We start from the raw sequence: 21537 nt of genomic DNA, 5'->3' as shown, positions 1-21537 counted from the left end.
AATCTAAATAGCGCGGCACAGCTGTCCCCCCCTCCTCGCTGTTCTTACCTTTGCAGACTCAAAAATCCTCTTTTAATCCTCTTTTTTCAGCGCTGCATTATAGCGCCTGTGGTGCACCTGCACGCAAAGCGTACATTTGGCACACACTGTGCCTGCGCATGTGAAGCAAAGCGGTAGCAAAGAGAAGCAGTAGTAGACTTCAGAGCATTTCACCCCTGGTCCACACAGCTTAAAATCACCAAGGTTGAGGAACACTGGTCTATGTGGAAGTAAATTCTGTTAGGTTCTATGGGACTTACTTTCTGCTACGTAAGTGGCAACCTTAGCAGTTTTAGGTTTTCTAGATAAGTTTCTGACATTTTATAATCCCCATCAGGCCACTGAATAACTTTAAAGAAATTGTGATACAGTATAAAATGATTGAGTATTATTGTCAGTGGTGAATATGGTTGAGTGGTATTCTCAGTGATAATAGGGCGTGATTACAATGGCTTCTGACTTGTTGAATATAACCTGAAAGTTATTAATGGAAAAAGAAGCTGAGTACTTGCCAGGGGGTCAGCTCATTGGTGGACGGGCAAAGCTTTGTGAGTTGTTCCCTCCCCCCACAAAAAACACAGAGATTTGAGATATTGGGATTTATGTGCTCAATCTGTGTCATTTTTATCACCAGAGGGACAGCGATTCCAGCCAGTTTTTAGGCCTAGGAAGCAGGAATCTATCAGTGGTAAAGGTAAACGGGCAGAGGATATCTGAGGTGATATCGATCATCAAACCAAAGCCACCACACGAAAGCTTTGCCTTCGTGTTTGAGTGAAAATCAGGCTGAAATCCAGGGAGAGAGGACAGAATTCAGAGACAGCCTTTGTCCTGTCTGAGCTTGGTTGTTTTCTTGCAGACATTTAATTAGCCCAGCTAGGTAACACCATCAGTGCTACCAGTAGTATGGAGTGAGATTTGCTCTCATTTTATATTCTACTGGCTTGCCTTGTCAGTGTTGGTGGGAGTTGTCTTGTTTGCTGTTGTTATTTTACTTATTTCCTCTAACTAAAATAAGCTACAGGGAGTGTATTCAAACATTCTTTGCGGCAAATTCTCGAAGGTCTTCAGCTGAACCTTGGCAGGCTTTATAATTTCCCCCATTATAACCGATGGTCAGATTCTTTTTTCTTTTTTTTTTTTCAAATTCAATCTCTAATTTCAAAGCAACATGAACTGAATTAGATGCTCTGAAATCTCAGCTCAGAAACTGAGGCTAAATCGTATTTCCAGTCTCTAATTCAAATCAAATCCAGTGATTCACTCAGAGCCAGTTCACCTCATATTTCTCCTTCCTCTTTGGTTTATTCAAAATAATTATACTGTAAATTGGGGAAGAAGTGCACTCCCGCATTTATTTAGCTTTGAAACACTGCACAGTATTCTTATTAAGTGATAGAGCCCTGCACCTATTTCCTATATGCTTATATGCATTTGATAGATGCAGAAACACACTGCATCCTCTATGGGAACTGTGAATGGAGAGCTGTAATGCTGACTAATTATGAGGATTATAGCTTCACTCAACACTTACTAGTGGTACATACAGAGATAATCCAAGACAGGTAATCTTATGGCTCAGTAGATAAAAAGCTTACTGAGTAATGAAAACTGATTCAGTTCCTTACAGAACAGGACATGCATCCATGGAGAATGGCTGTGGGGTTTGTCTGTTTGTTTTTTGTTCTTCATTCTCATCTATAAAATAGATTGTCATTGGCCCCAAGACATTATATGGATCAACACAACAATAATAACATTTGCTATATTAATGAGTCAGAATGCTATCACACTAAGAATGTGGTACAGTCATGGTGGACTTTACCAAAGCAGCTAGTTTGAATTTTTGTTTAAACTGTTCTCCAATGGCTATGTTAGTTAAATTGTAAAAAAAATAAAAAATAAAAAGATTTATATTTCAGTTCTGAGGAAATTATCGGACTACTGACATCTTGAACAGCACAAACCTTACCTATTCTAGAAGATTTCTTCCAGGAATAGGTTATAGCACCCCAGAATGGCTGGATCAGGATTTGGGGGGGTCTGAGTTCTGTTTTCCAGAAAGGAAAATTCCAGACAGGAATTGTTATAACCCAGGTCACCCTGGCAGAGGTAGGCTTCGATGGACTCCTTTATTGCTCTGCTAATTTCACAACAAATGGCCCCAGCAATGGTTAGTAAAGTTCCAGCCCAACTTTCCTGAAGGCAGCCACCTGCAGTTCCACAAACAAAACCAATAATCACCAGAGCCAAATTGCAAAGGCACAGGAGAAGTCCAAAAACAAGGTGCAAGTCCATAAAGCAAGGTCCATAAGTCTTACACAAGCTTCCAGGTCCACAGGGCTACGGCAAGAGCCCACAAGGGTCAAATTCCACAGTACAAACACGATACAAGGCAGAGTTTTTCCAAGGCTGGGGAAGTGCGTGCTTAAGCAAAACAATCCTTCCTTACAAAGATAAGCTTCCCCAGCTGCTTAAGCCAGCTCAAGCCAGGTGTTCCTTGTGAGGAGAGGTGGGGTAATCTTCTCTCAAGCAGCCTCATAGACCTCCATTGAGCTTGCCTCCATTCTACTCTTTGTGCGCTTGGATTATCGCATTAATGTCTGTAGTGATGAAATGCTTCGAGAGATTGGTTCTCCAACACCCTAGGACATGCCTCCCACTGAACTTTGACAAACATCACTTTGCCTACAGGGGTAATAGGTCAGGGATGGGTTCTACTTACCTTTACTACCGGTTCACAATGGGGCTGCCCTTTGCTCGCTCACACACACACACACACACACACACACACACACACGCTTCTACCCATGCACAAAAGCTTTCTGATGACATCGGGATTAGTGGGTGGAGCCTCCTGCCAGTTTTACTATCGGTTCTTGTGAACCAGTCTGAACCAGGGGCAACCCACCACTGGAATAGGTCGACAGACAATGTCATAGCTACTACTTTACATTCTGTAGCAAGCCACCTGGAGAAACCCGGAACTATGTCAGGATGCTTTTCATAGACTATAGCTTGGCCTTCAACACCATTCTGCCGAGCATCCTTATCGAAAAGCTGACTGACTTGGATTTTCCCTCTTCCATCTGCAACTGGATCAAAGACTTTCTGAGGGATTGGCCACAAACAGTGAAGGTTGGGTCTGTCATATCCACCTCCCTGAAGCTTATCACCGGCTCCCCACAAGGCTGTGTACTCAGTCTCTACCTGTATTCATTGTACACACATGATTGTGTATCATCTGACCCATCCACTGTGATCATTAAGTTCGCAGATGACACCACTGTACTGGGTCTTATTACAGGTGGAGACGAAACAGCATACAGGGGGGAGGTTCAACAACTATCTACATGGTGCTTAAAAAACAACCTGCACCTGAACATCAGCAAGACAAAGGAGATGGTGTTGGACTTCCAGAGGAAGAGAGAGGAACCTGCCCCACTTTATATCGAAGGGGCTGTGTAGAGAGAGTCTCCTCCTTTAAATTCCTGGGAGTCCATCTCAGCAAAGTCCTCACCTGGAAAAACAACATGATCCAGGTGGCCAGGAAGGCCCAACAGAGACTCCATTTCCTTAAGATCTTGCATAAAAACAGGATGGAACAACAACTGATGACCTCCTTTTACCAGTCCACAATAGAAAGCGTCCTCACTTATTGCATCACGGCATGGCATGCCGGTTTGACAGCCATGGATACAAAAACGTTACAGAGGGTGGTGAGCACAGCACAAAACATCATGGGCTGTCCCCTGATACCACTAGATGAGATTGCTAGGGCTCACTGTCTTAGAAGAGTGAGGAAAATCCTCAGGGACTCACACCCTGGTCAGCATTTCTTTATTTTCCTACCATCTGAAAGGAGATATAGAAGCATAGGCAGCCACACAAACAGGTTGAAGAACAGTTTTTATTCATGGGCTGTCAGACTCCTGAATGCGAAATAACATCATAACTACGTAGTACGATGGACTTGCAGGGCCGGCGCAACATGTAACATGTTCAAACTGGTGCAATAGGACTGGGTGTTTGTTAATATGATTTATTGGGTTAGGGATTTTCTGTCTTCACTGTGAGTTGTTTTGTGTTGGGGTGCACTGAGGGAGCTCAACCAATCTCATTGTACATATGTTGTGCACTGTCAATAAAAATTTGAATTTGAATTGAATTTGAATTTGGGAGGCAGCTGTTCCTTGTCAGAGGGGATCTGCTGCCTCTCAACACTACTGCTTGTCTGCAGCCGATTCTCCCCCATGTTTGTGAGGGCAGGGAGCTCCCCATCTGGTCAACCACCTCCTCCAATGCCTGAGGGGCCTGGGACAGCATCATCCGCGGCCCCTGGCCTCTTCAGACGTTTTCAAGGGAGACATGCCATTCCCATTGGATAGTCTCGGTTCCAATTCCTTGCCTCCTCTGAACCGGGATCCAATGGGGCCATGATAGGAATTTTTGGACATTCCTGCTCCTCTTCAGCAAAATGTTGGTCTGTAACTCAAAGAAAAACTGCAGTACAATTATAAGCACAATCACAATTTTTCACTTAGTGGCCACTTTACTTAACAATCAAATTGCTGGTCCCAATTGTGGTTCCTAAATGAGGAATATCTGTACGTTTAATTCTGTCTTCCTAAGTTTCTTTGATAAACCACTGGGGGCTCTCTTGTCTGACCGTTTTTACAGGCAGCCTCTCTTTCCTTCATTCCCCAAGGCCATTCACACATTCTATTATACACACTCTTCCCCCTTAAACAGGGCCTCTTCTTCTACATATTTTGGAATGACTCTATGACCCAATGCACACTGCCAGACTATGTTTGCAGTCATAAGCCCCTGATGAGGATTTCTTCCCCTCACAGATTCGTTTCCAGCTGTGAAAGAAATCACTAGCACACACCTTTAATTTACAACCTCTGCCAATAGTCTGTCTCTGTTTTCAGTCTAAAAATGTTGGGTTTCTTCATTCCTGCTAATATAGAGGTTTGTTCCCACTATTCCTTGTCCATGTTCTCTTTTAGCAGAAGGCACAGAACCATAAGCTGGTCTATTTGCAAACCACTGTTTAAAAATGCATCTGCCTTGAGAGTTGTTTTATTCTCTGGAAATTTGCAGCTGTGTTGGAGTGTTAGATCAGATTCAGGTACTCACATTCCAGAGTGATGGCAAATTATATGGTGCCAATAATCCTTATCTTAACAATTAGTTGTAAATTGTGACCTTGGATAAGTAGTGACCTTAACTAATGTGAATCAGTCTTACTACATTCTAAGTAATTCAGGAAGAAATTTAAGTAGTGGAAAACTATTGCATCTACTTCCTCTTGATAGTCTCCTTCCTGACAGTCCAACGCTATTGTCTTGACAAAAATGGACAGTTTTTTATAATTTTTGGGGATAATTTTGTTTTTCCAAGATCCAAAGACCCCCATTATACTAAACATAAATCTACCTCCAAAATTCCAGAAAAATTGCTATTTTTTTTAATTTATCAGCATCCGGATGGTACTATCCATCAATTTCCATCACTGTCAGGCTGGTGATAGGAATCCAAATAGATCAAAGAAGAAAAAATCCTTGGTATCTTCCTTTCTTTACAAGACAAACCAAATTGCTTAACGCATTGTAAGCCGCCCTGAGTCCCCGGAGAAGGGCGGCATATAAATCAAATAAAAATAAAATAAAATAAAAAATAATTTCCTTTCTTCTTACATTTTTATTTTTTATTTTTTTATTTTAATTTGATTTATATGCCGCCCTTCTCCGAAGACTCAGGGCGGCTTACAATGTGCTCAGCAATAGCCTTCATCCTTTTGTATATTTATACAAAGTCAGCTTATTGCCCCCACAAACTGGGTCCTCATTTCACCTACCTTAGAAAGGATGGAAGGCTGAGTCAACCTTGAGCCTTGGCGAGATTCGAACCCTGCAGTAATTGCAGGCAGCTGGTCTTAAGCAGCTTAATAACAGGGTGCCTTAAACCCTTGTACTACCAAGGCTCTTGGTAGTACATAAACAGCAACCAGGGTCTAAACTCCTGAGTAGTCTGAGATAGTAGAATAGAATAACAGAGTTGGAAGGGACTTTGGAGGTCTTCTAGTCCAACCCCCTGCTTAGGCAGGAAACCCTATACCACTTCCGACAAATGGTTATCCAACAACTTCTTAAAGATTTCCAGTGTTGGGGCATTCACAACTTCTGCAGGCAAGTTGTTCCATTAATTAATTGTTCTAACTGTCAGGAAATTTCTCCTTAGTTCTAGGTTGCTTCTCTCCTTGATTAGTTTCCACCCATTGTTTCTTGTCCTGTCCTCAGTTGCTTTGAAGAATAGCTTGACTCCCTCTTCTTTGTGGCAGCCCTTGAGATATTGGAACACTGTTATCATGTCTCCCCTGGTCCTTCTCTTCATTAAACTAGACATACCCAGTTCCTGCAACCGTTCTTCATATGTTTTAGCCTCCAGTCCCCTAATCATCGTTGTTGCTCTTCTCTGCACTCTTTCTAGAGTCTCAACATCTTTTTTACATCATGGCGACCAAAACTGAATTCAGTATTCCAAGTTCCAGGCTGCCTTTCATGGAAAACCATATGTGATGACTTTCCTGCAAAATAAAACAAAATAAAAATCTTTATTTTCTGCTAATAACTTCAGAAGAATTATCCAAGATTTTTTTCCAAGATATGAGGATTCTATAGAGACATCTGAAATAAAGATATCAGAAGTAAATTTGATTTGTTTTTCTAATCCTACCACTATATACCTTATATACCTTCCATCAGAGTGGTATTCCCTTACTTTCCCTACTGGTTTGGAATGTGAGCGTGTGTGCGCTGGCTTCGCTCATATGTGCCACTTCTGTGCATGCACATGGCCTTCCACGTATGCACACGGCCTCAAAAAGTGCCTAAATAGGATGGCATAGAGCCGGGGTGGGTGGGTGTGCCCACCCACAATTTTTGCTACTGGTTCGCCCAAACCTGTCCGAACTGGCTAAATAGCACCTCTGCCTTCCAAACTTATCATGTGAAAATCTTTTATTCAGTTTTGGTATTATCAAAGAGGAGAAATGGTAACCTTATGAAGTGTATAGTTCTCAGGAACACTACATACTGTTATAAACAATTTGATAATGGCTCCAATTATGGAATCGCCGGCATTATCCAGATGTCGTTTGTTTATTTATCTGAGGGGATGAAATGAGTCTCTCAGGAGCCCTTACAAAATTCATAAAATTTTAGTAATATGCAATTAAAGTCCAATTACACAGTTAATGGCTAATATAAGCCAGGCAATAGGACAAAAATCAAATAAAAAGCCAAAGAAAATCTTAGAAGTACATTGTAGAAAAATATGTACTGTATAAACTTTTACCCAGGCTGTTTAATGAATTTGTCAGTTTTTATATTTTTATTAACTCTTTATGGATTTATTATGGTAAGCTACCCAAAGCTCAAAGGAATTTAGTCAGCATATCAACCTCGTAAACACAATACTTCAGAATACTACCAGCCTCCTTTGTGGGTAGGTAATGTTGACATTATTAATTATTTGATTTTCTTATAAAATGTCTCTAAAATTTTGGGGTTATTTCTTATTTCTCAGTTGCTGCTTGTGAGTTTATTTATTTACTCACGTAATTTTTATACTGCCAGTCTTAGAATCCTGGGCAGGATTCTCCAATCATTTGTATAATATAACCATCTAAAGGATGCCCATCACTCTTTTCCATTGACCTGTTTAAAAAAGGAGGTATTAAGTAGCTTCTTAGGAGCCAAGAGTCAAGCATATATCCAAAGATCCTTTGTTGATGGTTACAAAAGCAGACAGTCATTTTTTGCAAGGTAGGATTTACCTACAGGTAGGCTGCTCCCTTCTGGGTCATCTTCAAATGCAGACCCATCAAGTGTGCATTGCTATTGTCCAACTCAATGATGATAAGAGTACGAGTCACTTTTGCTGATGGCTTCTGATGTAGGTAGAACTGTAACTGGCTTACCAGCTGAAGTTGGTCAAAGCCATATGGAATGGCCTTGAAGGATGGGAGGAAAAGCTGCTACTAAGGCAACAGTGAAGATAAGCAAGACTTGAGCCCAAGCTAGGAAACTAATTTGAGGACATTTCTCAAACAAGCTCCTTCTGAGTTCACATGAAGATAAGGAAGGGAAAAAATGAGAGAGAAGAAAAGAGAAACATTTTCAGGTTTGCAAGATTCTATCAATGTAAAATTAACTATATGGCATTGTTTCTTAGTCTGGCCTACCTTATAGGTCCATTATAGGACTCTTGGTCAGACTCTCTTCCTCCTCCAATCAACTGTTATCTTTCCAATACTAGTTGAGGCTATCATGATTGATACAACATAGTCCCTGTTCTGGATATAGTAAAAAGCACACAATTAGTCCCAACCCCCCCACTTTTTTTTTTATTGAAATGGCTGTGAATTCCTTTCATTCACAGCATGTGCTGAATCACCAAGAGTTTATAAATAGTCCAACAGAAGTCTGCCACAGTCCTTTAGATAAGGCTGGTAAACACCCACCTTTATCTTCTTTGACACACTGCCAAAGACCTAATTGGCAATTATCTTGTCAAGGCCACACGGAAAGACAGAGTCAAAAACGGAGCTTCAACGTACAAACCGACACCATCCACAAGGTTGCTTCCTGCAAAGTCCCATGTCCCTTTGCTCTTCCTTTATGTCTTATGGGAGGGGCCAATCATCTCCAAGCTTTACTCCCAAGTCATCCCTTTTGTTTTAACTGTTCTTGCCTTCTGGCAGCTCTGCGCATGCGCACACTAGGAACAGGCTCCTCCAATTCCTCTGCCTCTCTGATGTCCTACTCTGGAGGCTCCGGAGTCCGCACATAACTCCCAGATGGCCCTGGCCCGATCTCTGCCTCCGATGCAGAACCCTCGTCCAAGCCTTCCCCAAACTCCAGGACTGGCCCATGTTCCTCCCCAGTCTCCTCACTGTCTGACTCTGCTGCCAGCTCCACAGGCTGCTGGTGGACTACAACAGTCCCATCTCCATATCCTTCATGATCCCCATGGTTGTGGCCCATAATATAACTGCAGGTGAAAAAGCACAAATGACATTTTAGATGTATTTCTTCCATTAATTCTAATGCATCATTTGCCCACACTATAAACCCACCAAATGTTCCACTGTATTCATTACTGTGCGACCACTGAGCAGCAATGTCATGTCATGATTAATGAAATTACTAAGGAAACAAAATGGGCTCCAGGATAGACTGTATCCTACTTCTATTTTATTTGCATGTACCTGAATATAATGTTACCCATTTCTTAGCAAAGATATTTGAATTCAGGGCAGTCGGTATCTAACTCAACCGGATATTACATTGAAGGCATAAGATAGTATCTAAGAACTTAATTTCTTCCCTTAACTCAGATTGTGATCCGTCTCTGAAGGAGGCTAGGGCAGCAAGGAGTTCAAGTATATTGGATTACAATCAAAATAAAACCCATTCATTAAACATAGCACTGGAATTTACAATATGTCATTGTGCAGTTTTACAAATCTTGTTCAGTAATTAACCTTTCATCATAATCCAATGAAAGCATATTTATCTCATTACATTATGTTTTAGAAGAGAAAGAGAGGGAGGGAGGGAGGGCGGGAGGAAGGAAAGAAGGAAAGAAGGAAGGAAGGAAGGAAGGAAGGAAGGAAGGAAGGAAGGAAGGAAGGGTGTTGATTTCTTTACTCTTAATTTTATTGTTCTAGAGAAGAAGGAATAGATTTAAATACCATCCATCAAAGAAAATAGCTTTTCTAGACCAAAATAGATATGCCCAAACAATGTTAAATTATGAATTCCAACACTTTTCAGCAAACAAGGCTCCTCCAAATGTACTGGGACAACATCCCACAATTTAACCATGTTGGCCAGTTCCCAAGTTCATTCCCAACATGTTGCAAGAATGCCAGGTAAATCGAACCAGAATTACAAGATTGCATTTTCAATAGCAACTTCATGATGCAATTCTGTTTAAATGTAATGTTTCCTTGCATTTATAGCTGTATTAGATGAAAACCTTTTCCTAAAGCCACACTGTGCTAATACACAGTAATTTGCAAAAAAACAAAACAAAACCCAAAAACCTACCCTGGGACAAATTATATGGTATCTTATGTTGTGGCCTTGTGTCATATTAATAGTACTAATAAGCTTATTTTCATGAGTTTATTGAACTGCAACAAGACAGTTCTTTAAAAAGATCCTATTATTTTCTGCGCTTTTATATTATTGTCTTCAAGCAATCCATTAGCTGGATTGGTAAACACAATACTCAAATCTAGTTTTGCACTTATTACCCAAAGCAAAACATTGTGTATTTCAAACACATTAAGATATCACTCCAGAAGTGCTCTCAAAACAAAATAGCAGAGTGGTTCACAATTTTGACTCTCGAATGAAGAACTCGATTTTTATCAAGAGAGACTACACATTTGAAAAGTTTTATAATGAGATTTCTCATGTGGTTTGTTTTTTTTAACAAAGAGTCTGTTCTGACTTTGATACAATAATGCAGAAGCTTGATTAGGGAAACAGGAAGTCAACAGAGGCACGATGACTAGAAATTATTTCCACTACAGTATTCCCATCTTTATTACCACAGGAACCAAAATGAATTCCAAGTAGGCATATTAAAAATAAAAAAATAAAAGATAACACGAATCAAATCATGAGGGGATGGCATGGAGTAAGTAGGATATTGTATGCAGGAGACTCCTTAGAGGTAGGATGAAATCGGATGGGGCTCAGATTTCGGCCAGGGAATCAACAGTTGAAGTCCTCAGGATGTGACTTGTTAAAGCTGCATGGACAGCAGTGCAACACAGATTTGTTGCTGTTGCAGGACAAAGGGAGACTGTCAGCCATTTGAAGTAGATCATACTAGATCCCCAAACTATACTAAATACACTAAAATGACTTTTATTATAGAGTTACAGTAACAGAATCTTGTGGTTTTGAATGCGCCTCTCTCATCTCTGCCTTTATCCTGAGGACAACTAAGGAAGGGTCTAGCCTGAGATGCTTTCTCAGATTACATTTCTGCCTTGGCTGAGGTTTCTCTTATCTGACCATTGCCTTGGCTGTGGTTCTTCCTCAAGTTTATTCTCACAGCCATTACACACCGTGGCCTCCACAAGATTTAAGGTAGTATGATTTCCTGTCTGCTACAGAATGTGAGGGGGGAACAGCACAATACTCTAAGAATAGAAGACATTGTTGAAAATGAAACAAAGAATTCATTCAGATTCTCTGTAATCACCTTATCCTCATTTTGCATTCCTTTAACTTCTTTGTCATAAAGCGCTCAACTGCATGGCTCTGGGCTTACCAAGCTTTAAATTTCAGTGAAATAATACACATTGCCATCTAAAGGAATGATGAACACAGAACCATTAAATTGAGGGTTTAAATTACCTGTAATTAACATCTTTATTTCATGTAAAATTAGCAACAATAAAATGTTTTAAGAGAATACACATTGTCACAAATAGTATTGTTCTATTTTTAGCGCTCACTGAAGAGCTTAACAAATTTTCCAAATCTACTCTATAGTAAGTTGGCCATCATTTTGTCTCAGTCAAGGCTTTAAGAAAAACAAGCCAGAGGAAAACAGTTCTGTTATAATGTTTATAAGTGTGTGTAAAAAAAGTTTTGATCTGAAATTTTCATTAAACTAGAAAGGGAAGAATGATTAAAGATGGGTTGATTTCTCAAATGTCATTTTTTGCCCAGCTCCTAACTAAATGCAGACCATTCCTAATAATGTACACTGCAAACAGTTAATATTGAGACAGTTTTTCTAGTATATGTGCTGAAAATGTTCATACTGTATACTCTGTCATAATTCTGTTTCTGTACCTGGTCTTGTCTACAGAAATGCTCTTGGCGTCCCTCTTATCTTTAACATCCTCTTAGCTTTGTACAATGAAAAAACATGTGTAGAAATACTATTCCTGCATTAAAGCTATATGGTACAATAAAAGATAGTAACATCTCTTTGTGGGATAGCAAATTAGCTACTAATATACATATTTATATAATACCCTCAACTCAGTTTCCAAAACAATTTATCAATACAAATGAAATAAGAGAAATATGTGGTTTGTTACTTTGAAAGAAATAAAATAATGTTGTTTGTATAATGCTATTTTAACTCCAGTATGTCATATAGGTGCAGGCAGGGGTGAAATCCAGCACGTTCTGACAGGTTCTGGAGAATAGGTATTGAAAATTTTGAGCAGTTTGGAGAAACGGCAGCGGAAATTTTGAGTTGTTCGGAGAATCGGCAAATACCACCTCTGGCTAGCCCCAGAGTGGGGTGGGAATGGAGATTTTGCAGTATCCTTCCCCTGCCACACCCACCAAGCCACACCATGCCATCCAAGCCATGCCCACAGAACCGGTAGTAAAAAAATTAGGATTTCACCACTGTGTGCAGGCCTGCTAAGAACATTATATTCTGCCAATCAAGTTCTACCACCAAGTATGTCCTCTAGTGCTAAGTTATGATTTTGGTCCCTTCCTATTGTTGAGGTGACAATACTACTTTGAAGATGTAGAAAGATGACTGATAGAATCTGGAGTGGAGAGTTTTATGAAACAACTGTGTAAGTAGGCATTTCAGTGCAAAGTACCAGAAACAAGTACAAAATCCTCCAAACACGAAGGTCTGTGTATCCCAATCTGGATACAAAAATCCTGCCTGGATTGCGGAATCAAAAAAATTTGAGAACCAAACCTGATTTAATTCTTTGTAGCATAGAAGATAAATCTAAATAAGGGCAGGTTGGATTCACCCAACATGCTAAGCAGTAGCTTATATAACTAATCATGATTTAGGGAACAAATAACAATTAGATGGGGTCACCCAATGCTTTAAGCTACAAACAGGCAAATAGCACCATCACTTAATGTGACATGTAAATCCAACCCACAACTTCTTATGCATCAACATTAATACTGCAAGAGAGATAGGCAAAGGCAGAGGTTAGAGCTAGAAACATTGTGCAAAGTGCTGTTTTCTAATTACATGGTAGAGAAAGGCAGTGATCTGGCATCTTTCAAAGTCTGCAAGGGAAAACTGGCCACATCCAGGTTTCCCATAAAGGATGATGCGTCTCGCTGCCCAACCTTCAGTGAGACGTTGCCAGAGCACATGTAGACAAAGGGCAGCACTACAGCAATGCCAACTTGGGAGCATCAGAAACTAAGTTCCATAAAGAACCAGAAGCACAGAAGTACCTGGATAGCCAAAGAACAGTTTTTGTCCCATTACATAAGCCCATCCCACCTGGTCAGGGCCTGAAGGTATGTTGTAGACCTCCTCAGCCAAAAAAAAAACCCTGACTGGTGGGGTGGAGGAAGAGACCCTCTTCTGCTGTTGTTCCTCTTTGTGGAACAATCTCCACCCAAAGGTGAGGCAGCCGTCCCCTCCTCTGAGCTGTTCTGCCCCAGCTACGGACCCCAAAGAACGCAGTACACACAAACTCTATACAAAGCTTATTTTACTCAAATAACTTAGTCTTTGTCATTCAAAGGCTGTTAATGAACTGTCTTAACAGCCTACCAGAATTCTAAGATAATCACAGTCTTACTAGAGTTGGCAGAAAGCCCAGAAGCAATTTTGCAGACACGAAGGAAAGTGAACTAAAGTTGTTCTCTACAGCTTGTTGCAAGCGGCGTTCCTTCTTAAATAGGCTAAGGAAGTGGCCCCAAGCCTTACTCTCAAGGAGACCTCCTCCTGAGGAGCCACTCCTGCCTTTTGGCACCTCTGCGCGCCCGTGCATTGAGAAGAGGCACCTCCTCTTCATCCTCTTCACGAGGTTCTCTTCTGGAGGTTCTGAAGGCCCTGGCTGAATCCTTGCCTCTGGCCCCACATCTTCTCCAGCCTCCTCACTGTCCGACTTGAGCGCCAGCTGCACAGGCTGCTGACGCAGCACCACACCAGTCTCCTCGTTGTTGGAATCAGCTACAATCTGCACAGGCCGCTGACGGGCCACAACATGAGCTTGCAGAAACACATGAAAACATGGCTCTGTGGCCTTGCTTGGGGCATACAGAGATGCAAGCCCTCTCCCTGCTTTTTAATTATTAACATTGCTTGCCTCTTTTAAATTTTATATACCATGTTTCCCCGAAAATAAGACTGGCTCTTTTATTAATTTTTGCTCCAAAAGACGCAGTAGGACTTATTTTCTGGTTAGGTCTTATTTTGGGGAAAATATGGTACTAAATGCACCCATCTGGCTGACAATCTTAACTGGGGCTTATTTTGGGGGTAGGGCTTATATTACAAGCATCCTGGAAAAAAATCATGCTAGGACTTATTTTCCGGTTGGGTCCTGTTTTCGGGAAAACAAAAAAATTACTGTTTTTAATGTTTTAATTGTACATCTCCCAGAGTCTAGAGAGGGGCAATTTTAAAATTTGACAAATAAACTAAGTATTTAGCAGGGTCCCAGCCCAAGCGGAACAGGGGAACAGCCCCACTCCTTACTTACTTCAGACAAAACCTGAAATCATAGGAGAAGCAGAAAAAGATTCAGGCCTTATTAGGCAGTTGCAATTCCTCACTCAAAAAGAGATTGGATCCAGCAGCATAACATTTTCGAGTTTGTCTATAAATCAGCACAAAACAATATGACAGAATGAGGAAATATTGCCTATTTGGAGACTGTTGCAGGGACAAAAGCAGGCCTTTCTGTTTTTGTAAGATAGTGAGGAAACTAGTAAACACCCTAATGGGAGGTGAAAACAATCTTAGGAAATGTGAAGAATCTTTTATGACCTGATATTTTGTCTTGGTTATATATGATAGAGTAATAGTAAATAGCCGCAGTTTGGTTGATACAGTCACTAAATTGTCCCTTTGAGAATCAACTTTACTTAACATACTGAAGTTCTCCACAAAATAAGTATATCAACTGAAGTATATCTTAGTTGTCAAAAGAAAATTCTAATTTCTAGTGGAAACATATTGATTTATTTTATTTACACTAGGCAGTGTATGCAGTTGGTCGATTTTTTTTAAAAAAAAATCAGCTTTCACACATCAGCTTTCAACAATAGATTGGACTATGGTGATTGAGAGTGACAATAATTATTGCCATGTGATGCCATAAAAGACTACACCTGCTGTTGAGTTGAGCAGGCTGTAAGTCTTTCAGAAAAGGTAATTTACACCAGATTTTTCCTGAAGTGATGCTTTAACTGGATTTTCCTATTACATTAATTTCCTTAAGTCATAATCAGCTGGTTTCATGCAACAAACATTGTACATAAACTTGCCGAGATGTTTTCCACTGTTCATTGCCGTATTTATTGCCATGTTTCATTATTCTAGTAGTAAACTACTAAAAAAAATATAATACATTTCACCAGTCAACTAAAGAATTTGTTTTTAAAAAGTTTCAGCTGTTTATAATTCCATTAGCAACTGTCAGATGTGACGAATCAAGATCATATGTAAAGTTCCACTTGAGCTAATTTATTGCTCATGCTTATACACAAGAATCTAGTCAACTAACCACCATCATTAAATTGGCACTAGATAAGAGTTAATGGAATTCAAGAAGGGTTGGAGCTTTTGTGGGAATGTAATGACTCTAGGCCAGTGATGGCTAACCTTTTCTGGGCTGAATGCCCAAAGTGTGTGCACGCGCCTGAAAATACACACACACACCCAAACCCCCAAAATGCAATGCACGTGCGCATGTGTGCATGTACCCACCCCTGCGCATGCGCTGCTCCCCACACATGCAAACACGGCCCCTGCACATGTGCCCCGCCCTCTGCATATGCATGGCAGAGACCTGACGACCAGCTGGCTGGCGGGAGGCGTGCATGCATGCGTGGCAGAGCTGAACTGGGGCGACAGCTCGCATGCCCACAGAGAAGGCGCTGTGTGCCACCTGTGGCACGCGTGCCATAGATTCGCCATCAGCTCTAAGATGATTATTCACTTCACCCCAAGATTCTGCCTGCTCTTCTACAGCCATCCTGTTAAAAATATAAACACCAAATTCTCTACTGGTCCAGCAGTACAGAATGAAGTCACAATAGAGGGCAGAGAACAACAACAGTAAGTAAGTGAGGGAATGAATCTGCCATGGCACAGAGAAGCCATGAAAGTGGTTTCACTTGCCAGAAGGGAATAAAACTAGGCAGGTGAGCCTGGCAGCTTCTTTTATGCAAGCACAGGATTGACATGTAGAAGCAACAGTTGGGTGGATATTGCCTCCTTGGTGAATTTGGGAGTAAATAGAGAATACTGTATATTCCTGTCTTCAAAAAAAATGTTCATGTCAGATGTAAATGCCTTATTCTCTAATGTGTAAATAATGTATATATGGAACATCAGGGGTTAACTTATTCTTTGGACTTTAATGTATTCATAATTTACCACTCCCATTCCTGGCTCCACCCCTTGTATATATAAGGAGCCATCCTCCCCATTTTCCTTGCTTCTATCTTGAATATTCAGCGAATATAGAATGCCTATTATGATTAAAAAGAGATATATTTAAATCTCTAACTTCTATTATCTTTATTGAGTCTGATCCTGAAAATATTGCAACAAGCTGGTAGCAGAGGATGGTTAATTGACTCAATAAGTAATTAAAAATGTCCAAGAAAGATAGGCCCAACACCAGGGCCTACAGCAAAGAAATAGAAACTGATCAAGAGATGATCAACGAATCCACTAATGCGATTTCGAGAGAATCCGAAGAATACACCACTGAAGAAGAAGAACTGATGAGTGAAAACAACGACCAGGAAGAAATTGAGATAGAAAATAACGAACTCAGGTCAGAGATATTAAAGATACTAAAAAGCCAAAAGAATGATGAAAGCCTCATCGCGGACCTCCAGGAGATGCTGAGGAACAGCGGAGCAACGAGAGAGAAAAACGTCATTAAAGAAAAACCCAAAGATCAAAAAACTGTGAGTGAAATGACTACTGAGAAAATAGTTGTAAAAAAGAAAAGATGTGACCTCGCGCGAAATTTTGAACGGCAGCCATCTTGGTTTCAACGAACTTCAAAAGAGAGTGAAGCAGAGCCAATCAAAACGCTCAGTTCAAAATTTCTGGCGCGAAAAACGCTATCAGACGAAGAAAGTGAAAAAGAAGTCTCAAACTCTTCAGATGAACCAAAATCAGAAAGTGAAGACGATTTAACAAAGTCTCAAGTAAAGTCAGCAATGAAAACGCTTTTTGCTGCTTTTGGGCCAAGATTGAAAATCTCCAAGACATCAACGAAGAAGCAAGAAATCAAACCGACAACTCAAGACCTGCACGCTCCCATCCTGACTTCGAAAACGACGACACCCGAGCCCAGAGAGCCATGCCGATTCCGTCCTACACCGCAGACAGAATCGAGTGCCAGCGCACACAAGAGAAAGAGAAGAACCGTCGCCATCACCAAAGCCCCAAAAACCGAGCCAGAGACCGACTCATCTGAAGAGGAGCGGATCGAGAGAGCTGAAATGGAGAGAACCTTCCACAACGGCGCCAAAGAAGAAATGAGCAACGCGCATGTGCAAAACTACGTAGACGGCCCCGAAAGACTTGAACTGGCCAGAGAACCGCGCAGACTCGTTACAAGCATCCCAATGCCGTTCTGTAATTTCCTGCACTTGAGAGACCACGGACTGCCTCAGGTTGTAAGTAATGGACAAAATAATGTGGGGAACTTACCCAGTGACTTCCCAAAACTTAGAGTTGATGGCATTAATTTACAAGAGTGGTACCAACAGCTTCAGGTTATTTTCATGAAAGAAAATTTACTATTCTTTATAACTAGTCCTCCAAGAAGACCTTGGACTTTAAAAATAGATTGTTTACATCATAGAGCATTCTTCATAATAATTTCTAGCGTGTCTCCTGCAATGTATCATAGCATCAAACCAAACCTAACTGTATCAGAAATAATTCAATGCATGTTTAATCTATTTCACAGCGATAGCGTAGCCACAACCACAAGAATGTCTAAGGATTTCTTTTCTTCTAGAGTGAAACCAGGGGTTTCTATAAGTGAGCATTTGATAAATCTAAACAAAATAAGAGCTGAGCTGCAATTGAGGGGGGAAGTGATTTCAGATCAAACAATGAAAAGTGTTATTATCAATTCACTTGATCCATCATGGGATAGCTTTATGTCACACTTAGATACCATTAATTTGGGATATTTATCAATAGAAAGTCTATCTAACAAATTGATAGCAGAAGACAATTCAAGAAAAAATCGTTCCAGTAACCAAACAGAACACAAATCTTTTAGGAAAGTAGTCTTTCAAGATAAATATAATGAGGCCTTTAGATGCCACAATGGTGGATCCAGGGAACACAGTAGAAGAGACTGTCCCAAAGTCCCAAGGGAGAGACATAGGCCAGAATATAGGAGCAAATACAATTACAGACAATCTTCCACAGATAGACACAAATATAGAAGTCCACCAAATTACAGAGAAAGTAGAGGGGGTAGAGAAAATTCAAAAGAGAGAAAATCTGGGTCACTAAATGGGCTAAATAAACAAGACAGCACCAGAACACAACAAGATGAGAACAATAATTGGCTTATTGATTCTGGTGCAACAAATCACACCACTAACAACAAAAGTATATTAACCTCATTTACAGAAGATAAGTTTGTGATAAAGGTAGCTAATCAAGAAAAGGTTCAAGTATTAGGCAGAGGAAATGTGACCTTGCCTGGTTTAGGGAAAATAGAGGGGGTATTATTAATCCCAGAAATACCTCACAACATACTGAGTGCTATAAAACTAAGCAGAGAATCTGACATCAATATAGTTTTCTCAAAGGGGAAAGCAACTATAGAAAAGAACAAAACAAATGTAGGTACTGTGATGATAAAAGGGGGTCTACCCTATCTGATAACCAAAGAAAGATGGTTACATAACATTGATTCAAATATGGAAGATTGTATTGAAGCAGATGATGAAAATGTCAGTAACAGTGACAATGATGAATGTAAAATAACTCATGATAACAAAAATACACACAATGAGAAGAAACCAAAAATAGGTAAACCAATTCATGATGAGTGTGCTCACATCTTACATAGGAAGTTAGGACATGCAAGCTTTCCCGTAGTACAAAAAATGACTGAACACGCAGAAGGTGTCAAAATAAAAAATTGTGAAAATTATTTGGAATGCTCAGTATGTAAATCCACCAAACTAAAAACCAGTCCCAGACCAAAAAAATCTAACAGATCAACTAACAATATTTTTGATTTGGTACATATGGACTTAGTTGGTCCATTAACTCCATCAATTACCTATAGAAAACGTTACTTCCTAACAATAGTGGATGATTACAGTCGCTATGGTTTTGTTTACACATTAAAGCACAAGGATGAAACCTTTCAGAAATTTAAGGAATTCTACAAACGCATAGAAACACAGCATAATATCAGAATAAAACAAATTATGACAGATAGGGGATGTGAATTCATGTCTAAAGAATTCTCCCAATGGTTAAAGGATAGAGGGATGCTACATTTCACGTCCAATCCATTTTCTGCATTTCAAAATGGGATTGTAGAGAGAAAGAATTCCACACTACAAACCATGATTAGATGCACATTAGAGGATGCTGGTTTAGGCAAACAATTTTGGTCAGAAGCCTTACATTATTCAAATTACACTCAAAATAGAACATGGTCCAGTATTGTGAATAAGACACCATATGAGGTGATGTACAATAGAAAACCCAAATTAGCACACATGCACATATTTGGAGTTACTGCAGACGTACACATACCTAAACAATTGAGAAGAAAGGGAGAAAACGTATCCAGGAGATTAAGATTCATGGGATACGAAACTGGAACCAAAGGGTACAGATTCATTGATAATAATAACAAATTTATAGTATCCAGAACAGCTGTGTTCCATGAGCAGGCCAATTGGTCTAAATTGCACCTTAATGAAATATTTCCTAATAAAAGCAAAGATAATATATCTTGCGAGGAAGGAACAACAGAAAATCAAAATATTAACAAAAGTAAGAACAAAACCAAAACTTGGACAAATAGTCAGCATAAAATAAAGACAGACACATTAACAAAAAAGGAAGCCAGATATTTGCATGACAACCATAGCAAACCTGAAAGAAATATTAGAAACAATAGAAACCAAATACCAAATAAATACAAAGATTACATAATGCATATGGATGGAGAACAAATAACACCTAATACATATGAGGAAGTATTGAAACTTCCCCGTGAAGAAAGAGAAAAATGGGAACTAGCTATGGAAAAAGAGATGGAAAGTTTACAAGAATTAAATGTATTTACACCTGCGATCGCACCTAAGGATAAAACAATTATAGGTACCAGGTGGATTTATAAAATTAAGAATTTGGAAGGAGGTAATACCTTATACAAGGCCAGACTAGTTGCACAAGGTTATGCACAAAAATATCCAGAAGACTATACTGACACTTATTCACCAACAGTGAGAACAGAGAGTGTCAAAACAGCTCTTGTAGTAGCATCTGCACTCAATCTGGACGTGTTTCAATATGACATACAGACTGCATACTTACACGCAAAATTAGATAAGGAAATATATGTAAGAGCACCACACAGTCAATACACTAATAAGAACGAAATTTGGTTATTAAATAAGAGTCTGTACGGATTGAAGCAATCTGGCAAAAGATGGTACGATTGTTTGGTAAAAGTACTTAAGACCATGGATTTCAACGCCACCACTGCTGATAACTGTTTCTTTGTAAAAAAGAGTAATGATCATATTGAATTTGTATTAATTTATGTGGATGATATTTTATATATTGGAAAGCATAAAGAGAGCAGGGAAATCTTTGTAAATAAGTTAAACGAACATTTCTCATTGAAATCACTAGGTAGAGTGAATAAATACCTTGGTGTACAAATTAACAAAACTAAAAGGGGATTCAAACTTACTCAGAAAGATAAAATTATTGAACTCCTAAACAAATGTAACTTAAATAATGCCAAAACATGTGACACACCTATGCAAACTGATTTTCTTAGAAACACTGATGAATCTTCCCCTGAGTTTAAAGACAACACATTTTACAGATCAGTTATAGGTTCACTCCTTTATATATCTAATTGGACTAGGCCAGATATTGCATTACCTCTCAATTTATTGTCAAGATATGTTAGCAAACCAACCTTGTATCATTGGGAAGCTGTCAAAAGAATTTTAAGATATCTGAAAAGTACATTAGATTTTTGTTTAATATTGGAACCAAATAATGACAAAGAACCAAAAATTACTTGTTATGCTGATGCAGATTGGGCTGGTGATACATCATGCAGAAAGAGTACCTCTGGTTATGTTTTTCTATTGAACGATTGTCCAGTTTACTGGTATACTGGTAAACAAGAACTGGTAGCCACTTCTACCACAGAAGCGGAATATGTTTGCTTGTCTAAAGCTGCAA

This window comes from Pituophis catenifer, unplaced genomic scaffold (genome assembly GCF_029215685.1).
Source record: "Pituophis catenifer annectens isolate HBS135680 unplaced genomic scaffold, rPitCat1.0.hap2 SCAF_2, whole genome shotgun sequence".
Taxonomy (NCBI): Eukaryota; Metazoa; Chordata; class Lepidosauria; order Squamata; family Colubridae; genus Pituophis; species Pituophis catenifer.
This window is presented reverse-complemented; position numbering follows the sequence as displayed.